Genomic DNA, 18,953 nt, shown 5'->3' on the forward strand with positions numbered 1-18,953 from the left:
GTGGTGTTAGATACAAACAATTTACAATGATAGAACTTCAATTCAGAGTACCTTTTGAAGCAATGGCCTTTTCACTTCAGGTAAAAATATAAAAAACAAAAACAAAACAAGCTTTGTATTCTCGCTTTTCTAGCTTTATAATTAGTCTGAAACACAAGGGTGTGTTTGCAACAGGAGAGGAAGATGTTAATATTTTGCCTCTGATCTGGAATAATATAAATGAGACTGGCCACAATTTTTAAACAGTTAATGCTCTTGACTTAAAGCCGTGTACTTCAATCACAGCTCAAGTTATCAGATTTAAACTTTATTCTTGTGGTGTACAAAGGCAAAACTACAAAAACTGTATCTTTGGCAAACAAACCCAACTAAAACTAAAAAGTTTCATAGAACAAACATTAAACTGAGCTAAATCACTCTGGGAAACTAACTGAAACTAAATTGGATTCAAGACAAAAAATAAGAACTTGACAAATGCCGCTTGAACTGAGGATGTGTAATCCAAAGTTGTTTTTTGTTGTTTTGTAAAGCCTGTATTTTACCGCTACAGCATGCACTGTGTTGGTGGTTATGGCAACTTAACTTATTACTATGAGACCAGGCTGGTGCAAAGCTGTCCACTCTCACTTTCTTGAAGGTTATCCACCAAGAAAAGTGTCACACTCAATCAGAAAAACACTATGCTCCCAGGAGAGGTGACAGATCATCACAGTGCTGTACAATGGCACCTCACAGTCCTTATGCATGCTAGTTAATCAGTTAAAAACAAATTCTGCATCGATAGCTGTTCACTGAGCTAGAGAAAAACACACACAGCATTGTGCCTTTGCTTTTTCTTTTCCCCCCGTCTTGTCTCCTTTCATCTATTGTCCCTGCTTCTCTTTGTTTCTGCTTAGCATGTCTGAGTTTGTTAGGCACAAAACAAAAACAGGAGCTGCTGCAATGTGTGAAAGATAGCTTGACACATTGAGCTTATACACACGCAGAGCATACTGTCTTTGCATGTGAAATTTTGCAGATGTGAACTAAGCGAGCATTGCTGCAGGGATCTTTGCCCATTTTGGCACAGCAGCTGCCATAGTTTTTTCTTTTCTTTTGCCACATCCTATTCCACCTAATCCTAGAGGACATCAGTTGGGTTTTAATGTGATGAGTGAAGCTGCATCTTCTCACTCTTCAAAAACATCTTTACCCTACAGGAAATCTCCATCTGTAAGAATAAACTGTGGAAGTGAAGGTGAACAGAAGTGTTTGGGCTTTAAGACTGAGCTTTGTTGTTATGAATACCACATTATGATCGTATTGTGACAAGCCGGCTCTTTGTGTGAACTGGGAGCTGTGACTTTTAAAATAGGTTATCACTGTCTATACAGACACAGAACAGACAGACACGGGTTGCTGTAGGATAAATCAACAGCTGTGAAGCTCATTGAATTGAAAAGTAACAAGTGTACATCCCCTACGGGTGATCAGGCCACTCACAATGTTGATTACCATTTCCTACCTCCCCCTCTTCTCCAAATCTCTCTGAAACAGATTGCTAACAATCAAGATTTATCACATGTTATCCAATAATATTATCTCCACAAAGACGCTATAAGAAGGCTTGCTCTGCGGATTAGCCAAGGTTGAGTTCATAAGAACCTGCACTCAAGTGGTGAAAATGAGTGCAGCTGACAATTTTAACAGCACGGAGAGAGAAGCACGTGGTCTGGGTGAAGCCAGCTCCTCAACTGCATAACATCCCAGAATAGAGACACTTTGAGGGTGCGCCACATACAATTTATGACTCCAACCATTTATTTAGTCCAGGTACTCAGCAGGATGACGTGGATGGGATGAGAGGGAGAAAGGCACAAAAAAGGGTTGAGAGTGGCCTTGCTTGAGATAGCTACAGACTGAGCCACCCAGCTGTTCAGATAAGCATCTCAATTGCCAGTTTCATTATGGTAAGAAGCTACTATGAGAGAAACTGCACAGCATGTAGTGTACAGAGCTGTGCTCCACGTCTCGCCATCTAAATTTACCAAGATTGTGTTTCCATAGTAAGCGATGGCCATTTTCGCTGCCCACAAGGGCACCGGAGCTTGCTTGAGCTCGACAGCTTGTGGTGAAGTTGTACAAAGATGGCACAGGGCCTGATTAGGCTGTAGTTTGGACAACTGCCCCGACAGACGCTCTGCATCTCAGGTTTCAAAAGGGAAGTGGGCCAAGCACAGCACAAGCGGCCCTATAGGCCAGTCTGACAAACTCTCTGCATATGGAGGTCTGTTCTCATATTTAGCATCTTTTATTGTTTACCCTGTGGCTCCAGAGCCTCAGACTGCGCTGTTTAACTAGTGAAATGTTTTTGAATTACGCTCAAAATAGAATGCTTGATTTGATTTTTTAAAGTATTATTGGATAATCCATTGCCATCAGTCTTAGAATTATAATCAACACTGATTAAGAGCATGGCCCTCTAACTATGTTATCCCCTACCTCCTCAATTATAATATCCTTACTAATGGTGGCACATTACCAAGAGCTATCATTTGTTCCTCCAGACATTCCTAACACATCTCATACATCCTTTTGAAAGGTAATCATGCACTAAGGTTTGATTTAGATCTACAGGGGCAATCACCTTGGTCACATTCTGCCATCAAGGTTCTCTCATTTTTCTGCATTGAAGGAAAGTGAAGGATGCAGCGTGAAGTCGGTGGAGCCTGCAGCGTTTCTGCCCTACATCAGAGCAGCTGATATTAACAGGCTGCTGGTCCCAATAACCCCAAGTGCGAACAGTCAGTGACACGTTAAAAAGAGCAAATGAGCCAGCAATCAGAGTCACCTGAGGCTGTTGTGTCAACATAAAAAGTTGCAGGCCAAACACCTGACTAGCACCTCAGATGTGCCACCGGTTATGTCTCCACTTTTCAATTGACGCATCGCAGTGAGGTGCAATGACATTTTTAAAGCGTGTTCATAAAAAAAAATGCTTACAGAGCAAGGTAGCAGCCAAAAAGCAGGATTCTGCCAGGTGAGATCAATCAAAGATCTGAGGCGCTGCCAGATGTTCTCGGAGAACATTAAAGAGTCGATCGGATTAGTGAAGGTAGCAGCTGGTCACCCAGATGTTTCAGGTGCGTGTGTTAAGGTGGGGCCATAAGCCTCAGTGTCTTTGATTAAAAAGTCAGTAGTTATTTACTCAAAACTCTTCAGATGGCTGGCAGTGCCGCAGACCATCAGACTGTGAAAGGGAAAAATTAAGTCCAGATACATTTATTTATAAAATGCCTTTTGCAGGAAGGACAGTGTGTTTTCAAAGGAACCAAACTGATAAAAAGATTGATAAAACACATTAGACAGCAAAATCACTAATGGAGACAGAGTCAAAGACTTGATGTGTATGTGCGTGCATCTTTTAGCCCGGTTTCTCCTGGTTTGTTATTTTAATCCAAAGACAGCCATTACACTGTGATATCTGACACGGACAGATTAACCTTTATCACAGCTATGCAGCTGAATGGACCAGCACAGACAGCTCACCAATACAGAACAAGGAGAAAGGGCATTTAAACTGCCGCTTCAAATACCACCATCCTGGTGATTAAGCCCTCGCCTGTTGAGCCTCATGGCTAGCCTTTTCAAATCAATGCGACGGTAGTTAAATATTTTGCAGTCCTTTTCTCTTTTTTTACATCTGTTAGTCTAAGTGCCTTCGTAAGCTCACAGGACTTGACAATACTTCAAAGGCAGTAGCAAAGCAGCTGTGAAGGTCAGTCTCTTTGCGAGCAGGTTCTTTTTCATACAATATTCATCAAAGCCTAATTTCATATGAAAGAGACATGACATGTAGGGCTTAAAATAGGGAATGTCAAACGTAAGAGGATGAACAAAGACTGCTTGGATGGTGGAGAACTCTAGTGATTCATATATTGTCTCACTATTCAAAGCTCTGTAAAAACTCCTATTTTAAGTGGGATTCATAGATGGTAAGAAATCTGGTTGGACTCAAATCAAAGTAATGTTTTTCCTTCGGTGACAAAGAAGTTGTTCTGACGCTTTTCCTTTGATTATATTTCATGTTTCTAAAAAGAGCTATAAACTCCTTCCTGTTGGCGCCCTCTTGGTGATAGGAGAACTCGGGCTTATTTTACTGCACTGCACAAGTCTCCCTGATAAGAACGTCTGCTAAATGCATATTTGAGCTGGATTACCTACACCTGTATTTGTAGTCCCACACGGATTCAGCAAGCCAGTAATTTTTACAGTCACGCCAGGAAAAACTCAGTCCTCTTTTCAACCTTCTCTTAAATACTCAGTAAAAAAAAAATAAGCTCACATGTAACTAGACCTGTGCAAAATGATGTCTGTGAGGATGTTGGCAAGCCTCCCTCCAACAGCATATGGTGGAGAGCCATCTGCCTAAACTACACCTAAAAGCGCAGAAACACTCAGTTCACTCCAAACTGAGATCAGACTCAGACGCTGTGCTTTAGTTCACTTTCTCCTTTTCCTCCACAGCTGTGCCGGTTCGTTATTGTTCAAGCAGCTCAGGATCAAACTGTGAAAAATGTTGCATGGTTTATTTAAGCACACACTGACACTTTTTTTGTTTATTATCACAGTAACGACCGATGTACAGGATGTCAAGCACAAATACATCTTTTCGTGTCATCTTATTGGTGTGATCATTCTTTATACTGACAGTTAATTTACAGCATGTTAAAGACATTTCTTTTTATTTTCTGCACAGTTGTTTTGCACTACCACATATCCTCCCAGTGCATTTATTTAAGTAGAAAATTGTAAACCTATGACCCTGAGAACTCAGCACAAAACAACTGCAGCATCACAAATTACAGAAACAAGTGGTGAATGCAGACATGACCTTCTAATAGTACATACTATAACAGAAATGTCTTCAGGAGCACACTGCAAAGTAACAGTGAATCCATCCATTAAAGCCTTAACTGCTTATCCAATTCAAGGTTCCAGGGGACCTATCCCAGCTGATTTCTGGCAAGAGGCAGTACACTCATAGGGTAACACAGAGAGACAGCCATCCATGCTCATATTGAGACCCACCACTTAAACCTAACATGCATGTCTTGAACTGTGGTAAGAAGCCAGAGCTCCCCAGGTGCAAACACACTGAAAGAGATATAAACTCCACCAAGAATGACTCCAGCCAGGCAGCAGGTTTGGAACCAGAACGTCATTGATCTGAGGCGATGGCTCTAACCACTGCACCACTGTCTCACTGCTGCTGATGTGATGGTGTTTTTAAAAGAATTTCCAGACCTCATTTTAAAACGTGCAATTTACTATGCATAGGAAGACTCAAGATGAGATCACCAGCTGGTGGTGCTAAATCTCCCACCAGCTCGCAACAAGACAGAACAAATAAAAGACAAACCTTAATTAAATAAAATGTGTGAAACAGGATAGAAGACACTTCTGTGGCTGCTTATAGAGGACTAATTATGCTGATTTACAACTTCACATTTTTATTCTTGAATTTAATTTCAGCAGTTCTGCATTTACAGTTCAAAATAGTCCTCATTTGTCTCATACTGGGCCTTGGTGCAGCCCCTCTTTTGTGCTTTTGGCTTCACACTCAGGGCTGTCTGCCTGAAATGGCCATATTAAGACTACCTTTTCTTACTGAAAACATACAGAGCCATGGGTACAAAAAAACAACCCTGGAATTAAGTCTTTAGAGCAGCTTGAAGCCTGAGCTTTTCTCTCAAATGGATAATTTGAGATTTGGATTTGTACATGTCCTGGCCCTCATAATAAGAAAGCCTGGCCCTGTTTAATATGAATATCTACCATTCTGACTGGACATATTTGAGGAAAATCAAAGACAATCCCCTTTAGGTGTCATGCTACACCAGATCGAACAAATATAACAACCTGCGCAATTCAAAATTTCTATTCACAAAATGAACAGAATGATACTGTGTAATAAAAAAAAAAACACACATGAGACTCACATAAAAACAAAAAGTAAAATAAAAAAACATAAATAAAAGTCAAAATTTTGCTCTGAGTAGTAAAACAAACTTTTAGAATATGCTTTTATATATAACTCACCTTGTCATATCATTACTGTTCTGTTTAGAGTGTTTCTTCAAGTGTACATATGTACAGACATGTTTACCAATCACCCTAATCCCATCTGAATAGAGCTTAAGATCAGAGTGCTTACTGATCCAAACACATTCATGTCAAAGGCTCCATTTGGCAGTTATCTCTTAACATTCTTGAGCTGAAACTTAATAGATATGCAGTTGATGTAGACACTCATCAAAGTAGCCATTACTGACAAGTGAAAATAGCTCTGCTTTATGTCCACACATATTGAATACAGACACTTTGCTGCAGGCTGAGCTGACACCCCTGGTGCATTTAAAGATGGCTCACTTTATGACATCAAGGTCAGCAAGTTTCATTCAAATAGGATCCACAGCACCAGTTCAAAGACAAATGGTTTGTTTCTGAGATTATGACAGAAACTTGGAGTCACTAAGAGGTGACTCCAAGCTGGCAAAGTCTGCAGCAGGACTTTGCCAGCCAGGTTAGTGCAGTGGTTATTCCACTTGAGATCTTTATGTTTTGCATAAGGTGTTGCTTTGTGTTGATTTTCTTTTCACTTTTTACTATAGTTTTTTTTAAATTAATTTAATTAAAATTAATTTTGAAATTAAAGTAGAAAAATCTAGGAAAATAAAGTTGAAATTCAATTTTCAGAAAAAAGTCATAATGTGGAGATTACGATTGTTTCATGGCAAACTGCCATGGCTGCTACACCTGCTACAAAATGCCTTTTGTAGATGACTTAGTGAGACTGAGGCTACGTCCACACATACATGGGAATTTTTGAAAACTGAGATTTTCCGTTTTCGTTTTAAAAAATAATCCCGTCCACACGTAAACGCAGAAATGAAGGAAAACGCTGCTAAGAACATGCCAAAGCAACAGGTGGCGATATATTCCTAACCGTGTAGAAATGTTGGCCAATCAGAAGTCTAGAAGCCTCGTGGGAAAAAGTAAACAAAGCTGGGACATAGAAGCAGAACCGAGTCGTATGTGTGGAGGGACAGTAACTGTGTGTATATATGTAAGCATTTAAACACTGCAGAGAGTACAATTAACAGTAACAGTATTGTAGAAATTCATTTCACCGAAACAATAACGTGGCGCACAGTGTGACGTCAAAAAATGCGCACACCTTTGACGCTGCGTTTTCTGCGTTTTCTCAGTTTTTCTCGTCCACATGTAAATGCAAGAACGGAGTTTTCAAAAATATCCACCCTGGCCGGAGTTTTTAAAAATCTCCCTTTTCCGTGACCAAAAACGCCGTTTACGTGTGGACAAAAGGTGCAAACGCATAGAAAAATCTGCGTTTTCAAAAATACCCAGGTACGTGTGGACGTAGCCTTAGTGAGCATAAGGACGTTGAAGAGGGTATATAAGTTTGTCTTGAACCATTTACTGTAATCTTCACATTTGGACTTTTATCTTGAAACAGTAATTTGACCTTTTTTCCCCTCGAAATACAATTATGACTTAAATCTCAAAAATTCAACTTTATTCTCAAAATAATCAAACATTTTTTTTCTTAATGCAGCTCTAATATCCCTTCATACAAATCTACTTTGTTGTATTTAGAAGACCCTTATTTGGATCCCAATAGTCCCTTTCACAATATTAACGCTGCTAATGTTAAATGTGACATCATGGGCCCACTACAAGTGTCCATAGGACAGATCTGTCTCACTATTACCATCTGTGAGATGCCAGCAGCTTTGACAAAACAGCAGCACCCTGACAGTGTTAAGAGGGCTGTGTAGAAGTCTGTAATAAAAATAAGCATCCTAATAATGTGATGCAACTATTACATAACAAGTTTGAATCATAACATCCCGGGAAAGGCCATTGTTGTACAAAGTGTTTAATGATTCAGCCCAACACATTAAAGACTTGTAGCAAGCTGCAGAACAATGAACAATGCTTCATTTGGTAACAACTTAATCATCAGTAATGTTCCACCACCATGTCTGACCCACATCATAATCATCTGAACCAGCTCAGCTGGAGAATGCTTTTAATTTGCATTTGGATTTTGGTCATAAAAATGCAGAGCTGTGACAATGGCAGCAGAGGCTTTATTAGTTCACTAGGATACATGTAACAGAGAGGGGATACACTTTATCTTTTCTGCTCCATGATGCAAACCTAAACTCTCTATTTCCTTCGCAAACGCGAACAATAATAGAATAAAGACCACCTTCATTATAGTAACATTACATTCTTTAAGGAATCTGTTTTTAATAGTGCACAGCATGGTAAAACAGTGGTTAGCCCCATCACCTCACACAAGACGATTCCTGGTTCTAACCTGCTGGTCAGCTGGATTGTTTCTGTGTGAAGTTTGCATGCTCTCTCTGTGCCTGCATAGGTTCTCTCCAGGTACTCCAGCTTCCTCTCACAGTACAAAGACATGCCGTTTCCCTTAATTGGGTACTATAAATTGCCCATAGGGGTGAATGTGAAAAATAAAAAAGGTTTTCATCTCTTTGTGTTTTGTGAACAGGAATGATGGCAGCCCTCTGATGGACTGGTGGCCTGTCCAGGATGTACCCTGCTCCTTGCTCTTTGACAGCTGGAACAGCCTTCAGGCCTGTGGTTATTGTGTACTGGAAAAAAGGTTAAGAAAATAGATGCACGGGTGTTTCAAATTGCCATGTAAGCAATTCTAGCACCAAAAACCCCAGTCAACTGAGCAGAGGTAGTCTATGGCAAAAAGATAAATAAAAATAATGATCAATACTGTAATTTCCAACTTTTAAAAAGACTATTCATTTACTTAATGAACATCATGCACTTACTAAAGCTAAAACCTTGTCTTTTTATTTTACTAAGGATTTCGTTTATGTGCTTTGAAAATAAAACGAAAGGGAAAGATATGAAAATATTACAGAAATAGGTGATGAATAGGTTTTTTCCACACAGTCACCTAGTAGGGTATCCTGATGAGGTGATCTTGACTCTAAAGCTTGTGTTGCAAAGGGTACCACTGTTCTCTGGCCACCTGCTTCCACTGCGTGATGTCTATGTATGCAGATGGGAGCCTTGAGAGCCTCAATCAAGTAGTAAGTGAAGTAAAGAGGCCTTAAGAAAGCCATGTGATTTGCAAAGAGCTGAAGCCAACAGCAAACTGTGTTGTCTGCCAAAAAAAAAAGATGAAGACCCTGAGATGTTGAGACAAAAGCTAAGCTCCGTTAATATCCTTCCAGTGGCTGATCATTGGAAACATTGTGAGTTTTAATTATTTTAGAAAGAAACGGATGCCCTCCTTTCGTCACCTTGGCTGGAGATGAACAGTGAGTGAGTTTGAAGGTTATGGGGTGGGTGAAAATGCACTGGTGCACAGAATAAAAATCTGTGAAAAGGATTCGGCTGATCATAATTATTTCTTTTTGATAATCGTTGGAAGCCAAAACCGGTACTGAAATTAAAATTAAACTTGTCCAGCTGTACTTCTTGATATTTATGGACATGCAAAGCCAGATAACTGTTAGGCTTAAGATGTACATGCAACAGAAAGCAACACTCTCTGTCTGACAGGAAACTGTAAGGGTGATGAAAAAATTTAATCCCAGCAAAATCGCACTGATCTTTAGCATTGTGATGAACAAACTGAACCGTTATATTGGCTGTGGGAGAATAAAGTGGCATATTACCACATGCGTAACACATTCTGAACATGTTTGTCGATGCTAACGAGCAAGTAAAGAAAGCTGCTGGTGTAACCAGTGCTTACATTAGCCACACTCAGTAAACTGGTCAGTATTAGGCAAAACATCAAGTGTATGTACAATGCTATATTTATTTTAGAAGGATGTTAATAACAGTGCCATATACCTCATGAACACATATGGAGTAGTTGCATGGACTTGTATGTCTAATCCCATTAGCTAAAATTTGCTACATTTGGACTATTTTCTGAATGTTTTCTTACTTTTAGACTAGTTGCTTAGTTGCTTTTTTCCTACTCTTTAATCAACTAGGATATCAGTTGCCAGTAATATCCATAATTTTTATAATTGAGGCTTGGTTGATTCAGCCCAGAGGCTGTGTAGTGTTGCTTCACGTTGCTGGGCTTGAGCCAAGCAGGGCAAAAGAGACTAGAGGCTGAGTTAATGTTCTTCCCTCTCTATGTGGAGCATCACTCATTGATAAACATGATCTGCATCCACTGCTTTAGAAAATGTCAAAAATCAACCAGAGAGCTGACTCACGAGGCACAGCTACACAAAAACTCATGTGGTGAATGGACACATAATCCATTTTAACAGGTGGGATTCAGAAGTTGTGCATTTGGAACACAGAGAACTGCAGCTTCTTTGGTTCCCATTTCATTTCCCATTACATTTCATTACCTCTCTCAGGTTGCTGATTCAAGAGTTCCCATTGAGCAATCCTTAATGGGGAGAATAAAGAAAAGGATAAAAGACCAAGGGTCGATTTTTTTTTTTTTTTGTAAGTTACAGTTTTAGCACGGTTTTAATTTTTAAAACTTTTATGCAACTCCCAGGCCTGTGGAACATAATTCAACTGCAAAAAACAGTCGTTAATACCAAAAAAGTTTTAAGCATGTAACAGAATGACTTTAAACCTGTTTACTCCAACAACACATTGTAGTGTTTGTGAGAAGATGTTCTGGAGATGTTATTTACTTGTTGGAGGGTGAAACTTGCTGTTTTGAGGAATCCCAAACCGCAGTGTTTACCCAAGATTCGCAGTCAAAAGCGCCCCTGCTTGTTTGCTCTGGCAGTGCTGCACAACATTAGCTCCCTGGTTATCACAGCGAGTCTGCAGAGTTCATTAATTGTTCCACACCAGAGGCCTTTGAATCACGTTGTCATTTTCTAATTTGGTTCAGGCTGTGTCACTGCTTTTAGCCATACTTTCCTACTTTGTTTTCTAAATCTAATTAGAGATGGCGAAATGAGCAAAAGTAACAAATGACTCATTCATATACATAATGAAACAGGCGACAAAAAATGGATGTTCCTCTCCTGGCACATTCAGCTGCACACTCTGACCAAGTTACGACTTTTAGCTAGGATCTGTAAACACACTAATCAGGGCCTCCATAGAGCAACACAAGAACACAAAACTGTAAGTGCAGTTGTCTCTAAAAGCAATGACGAGCAGATAATTGACCCGCACTTGATATTTAAGTTAAGTAACAGCATTCAGAGTCCTGCATTTTTGCAAATATGTTAATCTGATTACATTTGATTTGTACCTAAACAAATTATACTTAATAAAGTATAACAAGAAAGTGAAATTTTATTTTTAAGACTTGCTGGGTTGGCACTAAACTCAGCCACACAATCATTTAATAAATGGGGTATAATCAAATAATACTAGAGCAACTCAAATAAGACTAAGACTGTAGGTTGCTGGTTTGAGTTCCACTGCACAAACTTTTTTTTAAACATTTCTGCAAAAACAGTAGAAGTGCTCATTATGTATGGAGCTTGTTTTCACAGTGTTTGGGTCCCAATGCCCTGCAGCCAGTTAGAAAAAATGCAAAGGACGGGAAAGAGAGATTTACCATAAATAACTTTTTTTTCCAACCACAATGACCAAAAACACAGCACAGAGACAGTGTCTGAGAATGTAGATTTTTTTAAACCAATATGTAAAGGGAAAACTGCATTCATAACAGCAAAAACAAGTAAACAAAAGTACCTTGATATCATCTGGAATGTTGTCAGTCCTCCTTTTGAAATAATGGTGCTAGCATGTCACCTACAATTTAAGTCACAGTGCTTTGCACAAAACAGTGCTTAATTTCACTCTGTCATCCCCTTATGCTAGAGTCACACTAAGGAAAACAGTTGTTGGAGACTTTGCCTACCAGAATTATTACGACTGTGTTCAAGAACTTGCAGTTGCACTGCTACTGAAATGCCTGCTTCAAAGAGAGAAGGCAATTCTGGGAACACTCACAGCTGCTTTCTTCAAACCAATGTTGGCACATCACAACAGAGATAAAATTGCAATAAGAGTCAGTTTGCTATCAGTTAGTCCATGTTTTCCTCTTTCTCCTTCCGAGTAGCAGGGACAAACCAATCGGGCTATGATCTGAAAAGTCAATTGTCATAATCTTGCAGTCCTTCATTTTAAATCTGTCTGCAGTAAATATAAAACATAATCAATTATGGAGTAAACTTAATGTGGGATGGAGTAGTATATGTAGCCTCTACTCTTTGGGTGAAGATCTCTCGAAACATCTATTATGTCCATCTCTTCCATTAACGTTTTCACTTTTTTAGGAAGGGGTTAGTTCTGAGGTGATGATCACAATGAGTCTAGTATAGGGTTTAACTTGAAATTGAAGCCCCCCCCCCCCCCCCCCCACCCCCCACACACACACACATATTACTACCCGCTGAGAGTTTGCCATCATATCGAAGATAGTTTTGTAGAACAGCCATCTGCTTCCCGTAGGAGCATAAACATTTAAAAGTGTTACCTCATTCCCCTCCATTTTCCTCGTAATTTTCACAAACCTTCCCTCCTAATCCTAAATTTTCATCCGGTGTTCACCCTTTGGTAAAACTTAGTGAAATAAGACTAATGACTCCTTCTGAGGCCACTTCTATACGAGGAGCAAAATACATGACTGAAGCCCGTTCTTTTAATTTTGCATGTTTGGATTAACTCAAGCTGTATAAAGCTATATGTGCTTTTTCTATTTTCAATTTCGAGAGAATTGTACTCCTCTTAATTGGATGCAGTATCCCATTTACATTGAATGAAATAATTTTCACCAATTCCTCATGTATAATGCTCGTCTATACGTAATAAACACTCTTCCTTTCCAGGCCATCAATTGAGATAAATGGTAAATGGCCTGTATTTGTATAGCACTTTACTTTGTCCCTAAGGACCCCAAAGCGCTTTACACTACATTCAGTCATCCACCCATTCACACACTGGTGATGGCAAGCTACATTGTAGCCACAGCCACCCTGGGGTGCACTGACAGAGGCAAGGCTGCCGGACACTGGCGCCACCAGTAGGCAACGGGTGAAGTGTCTTGCCCAAGGATACAATGACCGAGACTGTCGGACCGGGGCTAGAACAGGCAACCTTCCGATTACAAGATGAACTGCCAACTCTTGAGCCACGATCGCCCATAAATTGTCGTCTCCCTTCTTTGTTTTGCTAGTGGCCCAACTTTTTGTCTAGCTTATTCATAAATAAAGGTTTGTAGCATTAATTCAATGCTGACCCAAACTAAAGTGCATTTATTCATTAATTATTTGGTGTTCCCTACACTACTACCTTTTCTGTTTGGCCAAATCTAAATACTTTCAACTTTTCTCTGTAAGTTGAAGCTCTCTTGATTGCTGTTTATGCAGGCTTCACCGTCTCAATCCTTAGCAGTCTCGTATATCTTTGTCTCGTCTTCGTAAAGAATGCTGAGATGAGCAGGGTAGAGGGTGTAGAACCTGATGTTTTTATCCTTCAGACCATTCCTCACTTCCATGCAATCACGTCTTCTGGCAAGGATTCCCAGAGCGTAGTCGCGTCAATGCTGATCTTACAGTTGTCCCATGTGTAGCCTTTCTTTTGCCAGGCCTGCCTCACCACTTCCTCCTTCATTCTGTAATTCAGGAACTTCATGAGGATGGATCGGGGTTGTGCTCCCGGTGGGGACTTTGGAGCCAACGCTCTGTGAGCTCTCTCGATGTTTTTCTCATTGTCAGTGTCCAAATTTTCTCTCGGTAATTTCTCTACGAACTCAATCATCGCTTTTGGCTCACCCTCAGCTCCCTCCAGGACACCATATATTCTCACATTTTCTCTTCTTAAGCATCACTCTTGGTTGGTTAGTCTCAGCTGGGTCTGCTTGTGCGTATTTAGCAGCTTAGATAAAGCCTCCTCCGTATTTTGCCGCCTCTCCTCGTTTTCCAGGATTCTAGCTCCCACCTCATCCAGTCTTGTGTCGGTTTTCGCTATTTCTCCTTTAGTATCTTCTAGCTGTTCTTTGACATCTTGTCTAAAGTTGCATATTTCTCTAAGAATCATGGTTAAATTCATCAGATGTTCCCCTCCACTGGGATCATCCGAAGCCAGGTTAGCTGTGTGACAGCTAGCATCGGTTTCTTCACGTGATTTTGTTTCGTTGATTTTATCGATGAGTGGAGCAGGTTTCACCCCTTTCTCAAAATTGGAGGAACAATGATTTTTACCTCTGTTTATATTGTCTTCAGGATAGCTTATGTCGGGTTTTTTGGGAGGCTATTTACTATCCTGCCATCCATCAAAAACTGGAAAGTCCTAGAAGAGATTTCTAAGTTTGTGGATAAGGATCAGCTGGCCCAACACATTAAAGGAAAAGAAAGACAATTCTGGAAATTCAATACATTGCAAACAAAAGCGTATAATTCCAAATCAACCCCTAGACCATACAGACAAGAACAGGAAAACACCACAACCAAAGATAATCAGGAAAAGTGGGTGAAGAGCAGTGATGGGAATACTTTTTTCAGTAACGAGTAATCTAACTAATTACTGTTCCTATCGTTACAATGCTGTTACAGTTACTAACAAGAAAACGCAGTCCGTTACAATTTTTCAACAAACAGACGGTTGAAGCTGTGTTCAGCTTACCGCATCTTATATCAGTTGCACGGAAGTAGTTGTAAGTAATCTGGACGCTACAGCTTTGAGCAGCTGCGCGCGCTCCCGCGGACGGTAATCACAATCACTGTCTAGCACAACACCTGGAGCTAAGGGGGCAAAACAATGGTATGAGTGCTGCTGTTTGACTGAGGAAGAATAAAGTAGTTGTGGTAAGCCAGTCACATGACCACTTCAAGACAAAGCAACAAGGTGATATATACCAGCTTTTAAATTGTGTTGATAGGCCGCGTAAAACCAGTGTCATGATAAACAATATATACGCGGCGTTTTTTCCTCAATAGTTTCATCACATTTACTTTCTAAGGACAGCGCTAGCAAGCTCTCTGCTTATGACCCCCCCCCAAAAAAAAAAAACAACAAAAAAAAACAGGGGAAGTTTTAGGAGTGACGGAGAGAGAGAGAGAGCAGAAAAAGAGAGAGAGCGAGTTTTGAGATGTGAGAGATTTGTGACGTTTAGCGTGTTTGGAGTGTGTAGTTAATGTGTTGTCTTGTGTAGTTAGTGTGTAGTGTTGTGGATAGTTTTGTGCTGTGTGTCAGAACAATGAGGCGACTGCTGTCTCCAGGTAGAAACAGGAGTGATACACCTGCTGCTGTCAGACCCGCAGGTATCAGGCTGTGATGTTCTCCTTTATAGTGGACAGAAAGTATTTTTTTGGAGTGGCACAAATAATAAGAACAGCTGATTGTTCTGTAAATAGTTTGAAATGGTTATTTAAAAATCAAGGTAAAAGGTAAATGGATGCAAATAACTTTGTTGTTTGCAAAACTTGTGCATAGGATTTTAAAACTGACAATTTATATTTGCATTTAAAGTTATGAAATATGATTCATTAAACATGTTTGTGGTTGTTACAGTAAAAACTACAACTTTATCTACTCTGATTTTATGTTTTTTGTCTGATTTTAGATCAATTGTATTAATACAGTATGTCAAAATGAAAACATAACTGTAAATTCAGACACGTGAGGTTGTGCTGATAAGGATGATACCAAAAAAGGCAAAGTAAATCGTTTTAAAAGGTAAAATGTGGAGGGAAAATCAAAAGTAGTTAAAAATGGCCAATTATACCCTGGACCCCAGAGGGTTAAATGTGTTTTTTAACGTAACGCAATAGTTACTTTTCAAGTAATTAATTACTTTTAGAATATTATAACTCAGTTACTAACAGTTACTTTTTTGAAGAAGTAACTAGTAACTATATACTTTTTCAAAGTAACTTGCCCAACACTGGTGAAGAGCTTATCAGACAGGAACCTCACTGAACCTGAAAAGAAGGTGCTAGCCAAAGGTCTCATTTTTGCCATTTCTCCACAACAGCAACTCATCACAACCACAGAAACAGTAATAAGGATTAATAAATGAACACAACCTGAAGCAGAGCAAATCACGCTAAAGGTTTCAGATACATTTTCCTGAGCAAAAATTACTCTGTTTAACTTAACAATACAAGAAAAGAAGGCTATCACTTCCTATTATCACCATATTACCAACTGCCTGTTGTTCTAAACACAACTGATTATCACACAAAAATTACTGCACTCCTCAGTGACAAAGATACCTATGAAGCCTTAAGGCGAGACCAGAAAAGCAACTACAAAGGAAAACCATCAGTTGGCTACAACAACTTGAAAGGATAAAGCCATTGACCGTCCTACATACCACTGCCTGTACCCAGGGAATGTTATACCCTTTATTCATGGACTTCCAAAGATCCACAAAGAAGGAGTCCCTCTCAGACCTATTGTTAGCAGTATAAACTCAGCCACCTACAACATTTTCAACCACCATGACACCATCCTGATTCCCCTTGTGGGGAATACACCCCATCACATCAAAAACTCCATTGACTTCACCAATAAGGTCCAGAAACGTACACAGATGAAACCATAGTGTCCTTTGATGTGGTCTCACTCTTCACCCGTATACCTATAACTGAAGCAGTGGAGTCAGAAAACGACTACAGCGAGACAGCTCCTTAGAAAACAGAACCAGATTTACCCTTGATCAGATTTGCAGACTGTTAGACCTCTGCCTTACCACCACATATTTTAAATACAACAAGGGTTTCTACAGACAAAAACATGGATGTGCAATGGGCACCCCAGTCCCACCTATTGTAACCAACCTTTACTGTCCAAATCAACTCAGTGAAAAGAAATATTTAATCAGGGAAGATACAAAGGATAATAGTTTGTAGTGATGTGCGATACCACTGATTTCCTTTCCGATCCGATACCAAGTAAAATTCAGGGTGGTATCGACGATACTGATCCGATACAGATACTTGGTACAAAAACGCATTTAATTTATTGTATCTCAAATTATAGCTTCATAATGATTACAGGACATCAGATTACTTGTTCTTATCACTTAATAATGCAGAGTTCATCATATAGAAATAAAAAAAACTGAAGTTTTGCGCTATTTGAACACCTTGCCTTCCTGCAGCACTAAAGGACTCCGTGAGAGACGTCTGTCTCGCCCTAGCAGCACCTGTCCCTCTCCTCCTGTTCAGTTCGCCTCAACATACGCTCGTCATATTCTGTGATATGATTTATTCTGGGGTGTTTGACAAGGTCAGTGGTGTTGCCACAACACCTCACTTTTTTGCCACATGTATCGCAAACCACGTCTCAGCTGTTTGTGGAGGTAAAATACGTTCGCACATGACTCCAATTACAATCAGCCATTGTTGTGAGTGCTCACACCAAGGGGCTGTGAGACATTTATACAGCCGTATTTCGCACATGACTAATTTACCCTAAATTACTAAAATATCGATATTTTAATGTGAGAATCGATTCTAGAACATAAATGACTGGTATCGGAGGAATCGATATTTCAGGATCGATCCGCACATCACTAATAGTTTGCCATTTGTGGACCGTGCTGTGTACACTGAGGAGAATGGAAACCTCAACACTGAAGAAGCCCACACACAGACCAGTACCTGCTCTTTGACTCCCACCACCCTCTGGAAAACAGACTTGGAGTAATCAGGACCCTGCAACAGAAAACGATCCGTCTAAAACAGAAGACCAAAAGAGAAGGAGCACACACATGTAAAGAAACCTCTTAAAACAAGTTGTTATCCCAGTTGGGTTTTGATCAAATCAGCAAAGATGCACAATTTAGAAGGTCAGACACCGACCAGGGAGAAACAGAATGACAAAAAGAAACAACGTTGTCATCCTCAGGATAATCTTCTCCACTCATGACATCCCAGTGCACTTCAAACCTAGCCACACACTCGGACAAAAAACTGGTTCATCCCAAGTACAAAACTCCCAGAGACAAACCAAACAACTTAGTGTGTGCTGTGCTGTGCAGTGCAGGGATGAACGCTCAGACCTCTACATTAGAGAAACCAAACAGCCACTCCATAAATGTATTGAAAGAGGAGTGAAGAAGCCATCTGTGAAAGACCATCCTTGAACAGACGGGCGGCTTATCACACCCACTGTCTGCCACCTACGATCCAGTTTTGAGATCTTCTCCCCGGCACTTTAACGCCCACTCACATCTGGCGTCAGCTGATCTCAATAGGTCACATGATAGGGTGAGTAAAGGTTTCACCTGAAACCACTGCTGATACTAACCCACACCCTTTCTCACACATTGGCTCATGTGATGAGGCACATGATCGATAGTGGGTCAATGACCCTCTTAAGGGACAACTCCCACTAGGGCTTAAATAGCTGGGACTTTCCACCATTTGTTCTTTGTCCCTAAGAAGCTTCTCGGATGAGAGATGAAGAAGTCCAGTCACTTTTTCTTTTCAAGCTCTTTAATTTGTCTGAAGCTGTTGCCTACCACTAGGCCACCTATGCAATTGCCCTGTGAAAAATGTAAGATCAGCTGGTCCTTAGAGCCTTTGACATTTTATTTCAATTCATTACTTTTTTGTGCATTTGCAATAATATTAATGTTTGATTTGACACAAAATCCCAGGGCACACTTGGGTTTACCTCAAGGCACAGCAGTATGTTACCACTATCCATTAACACATGTGCTTGGATTGTGAAACAATACTGGCTAAAAATATATCCTTATATCCTTGCGTTGCTATTTTTGTCTTTGTGTTTGAGTAAATCTACAGAGGTTTAGGGGAGTGAGAATAAAATGCAGCATTATAACATTTGGGGCTTTTAGGCAAGATGACTTATACAGTACGAGAGTCTTGCATCCATTTTTGGCCTAGCTGTGTAAAGTGCCTGGCTCTGCAGGGCTG

General features: G+C 40.1%; 1 long non-coding RNA gene across 1 annotated transcript in view; it reads right to left on the minus strand.

The window, feature by feature from the left end:
• LOC146526110 (uncharacterized) overlaps positions 1-18,953 on the minus strand; it is a 200,449-nt gene that overhangs the window by 104,803 nt on the left and 76,693 nt on the right. The gene's annotated exons all lie outside the window — the stretch shown is intronic.

Source organism: Neolamprologus multifasciatus, chromosome 1, assembly GCF_963576455.1.
Source record: "Neolamprologus multifasciatus chromosome 1, fNeoMul1.2, whole genome shotgun sequence".
In the NCBI taxonomy this organism is placed as follows: domain Eukaryota; kingdom Metazoa; phylum Chordata; class Actinopteri; order Cichliformes; family Cichlidae; genus Neolamprologus; species Neolamprologus multifasciatus.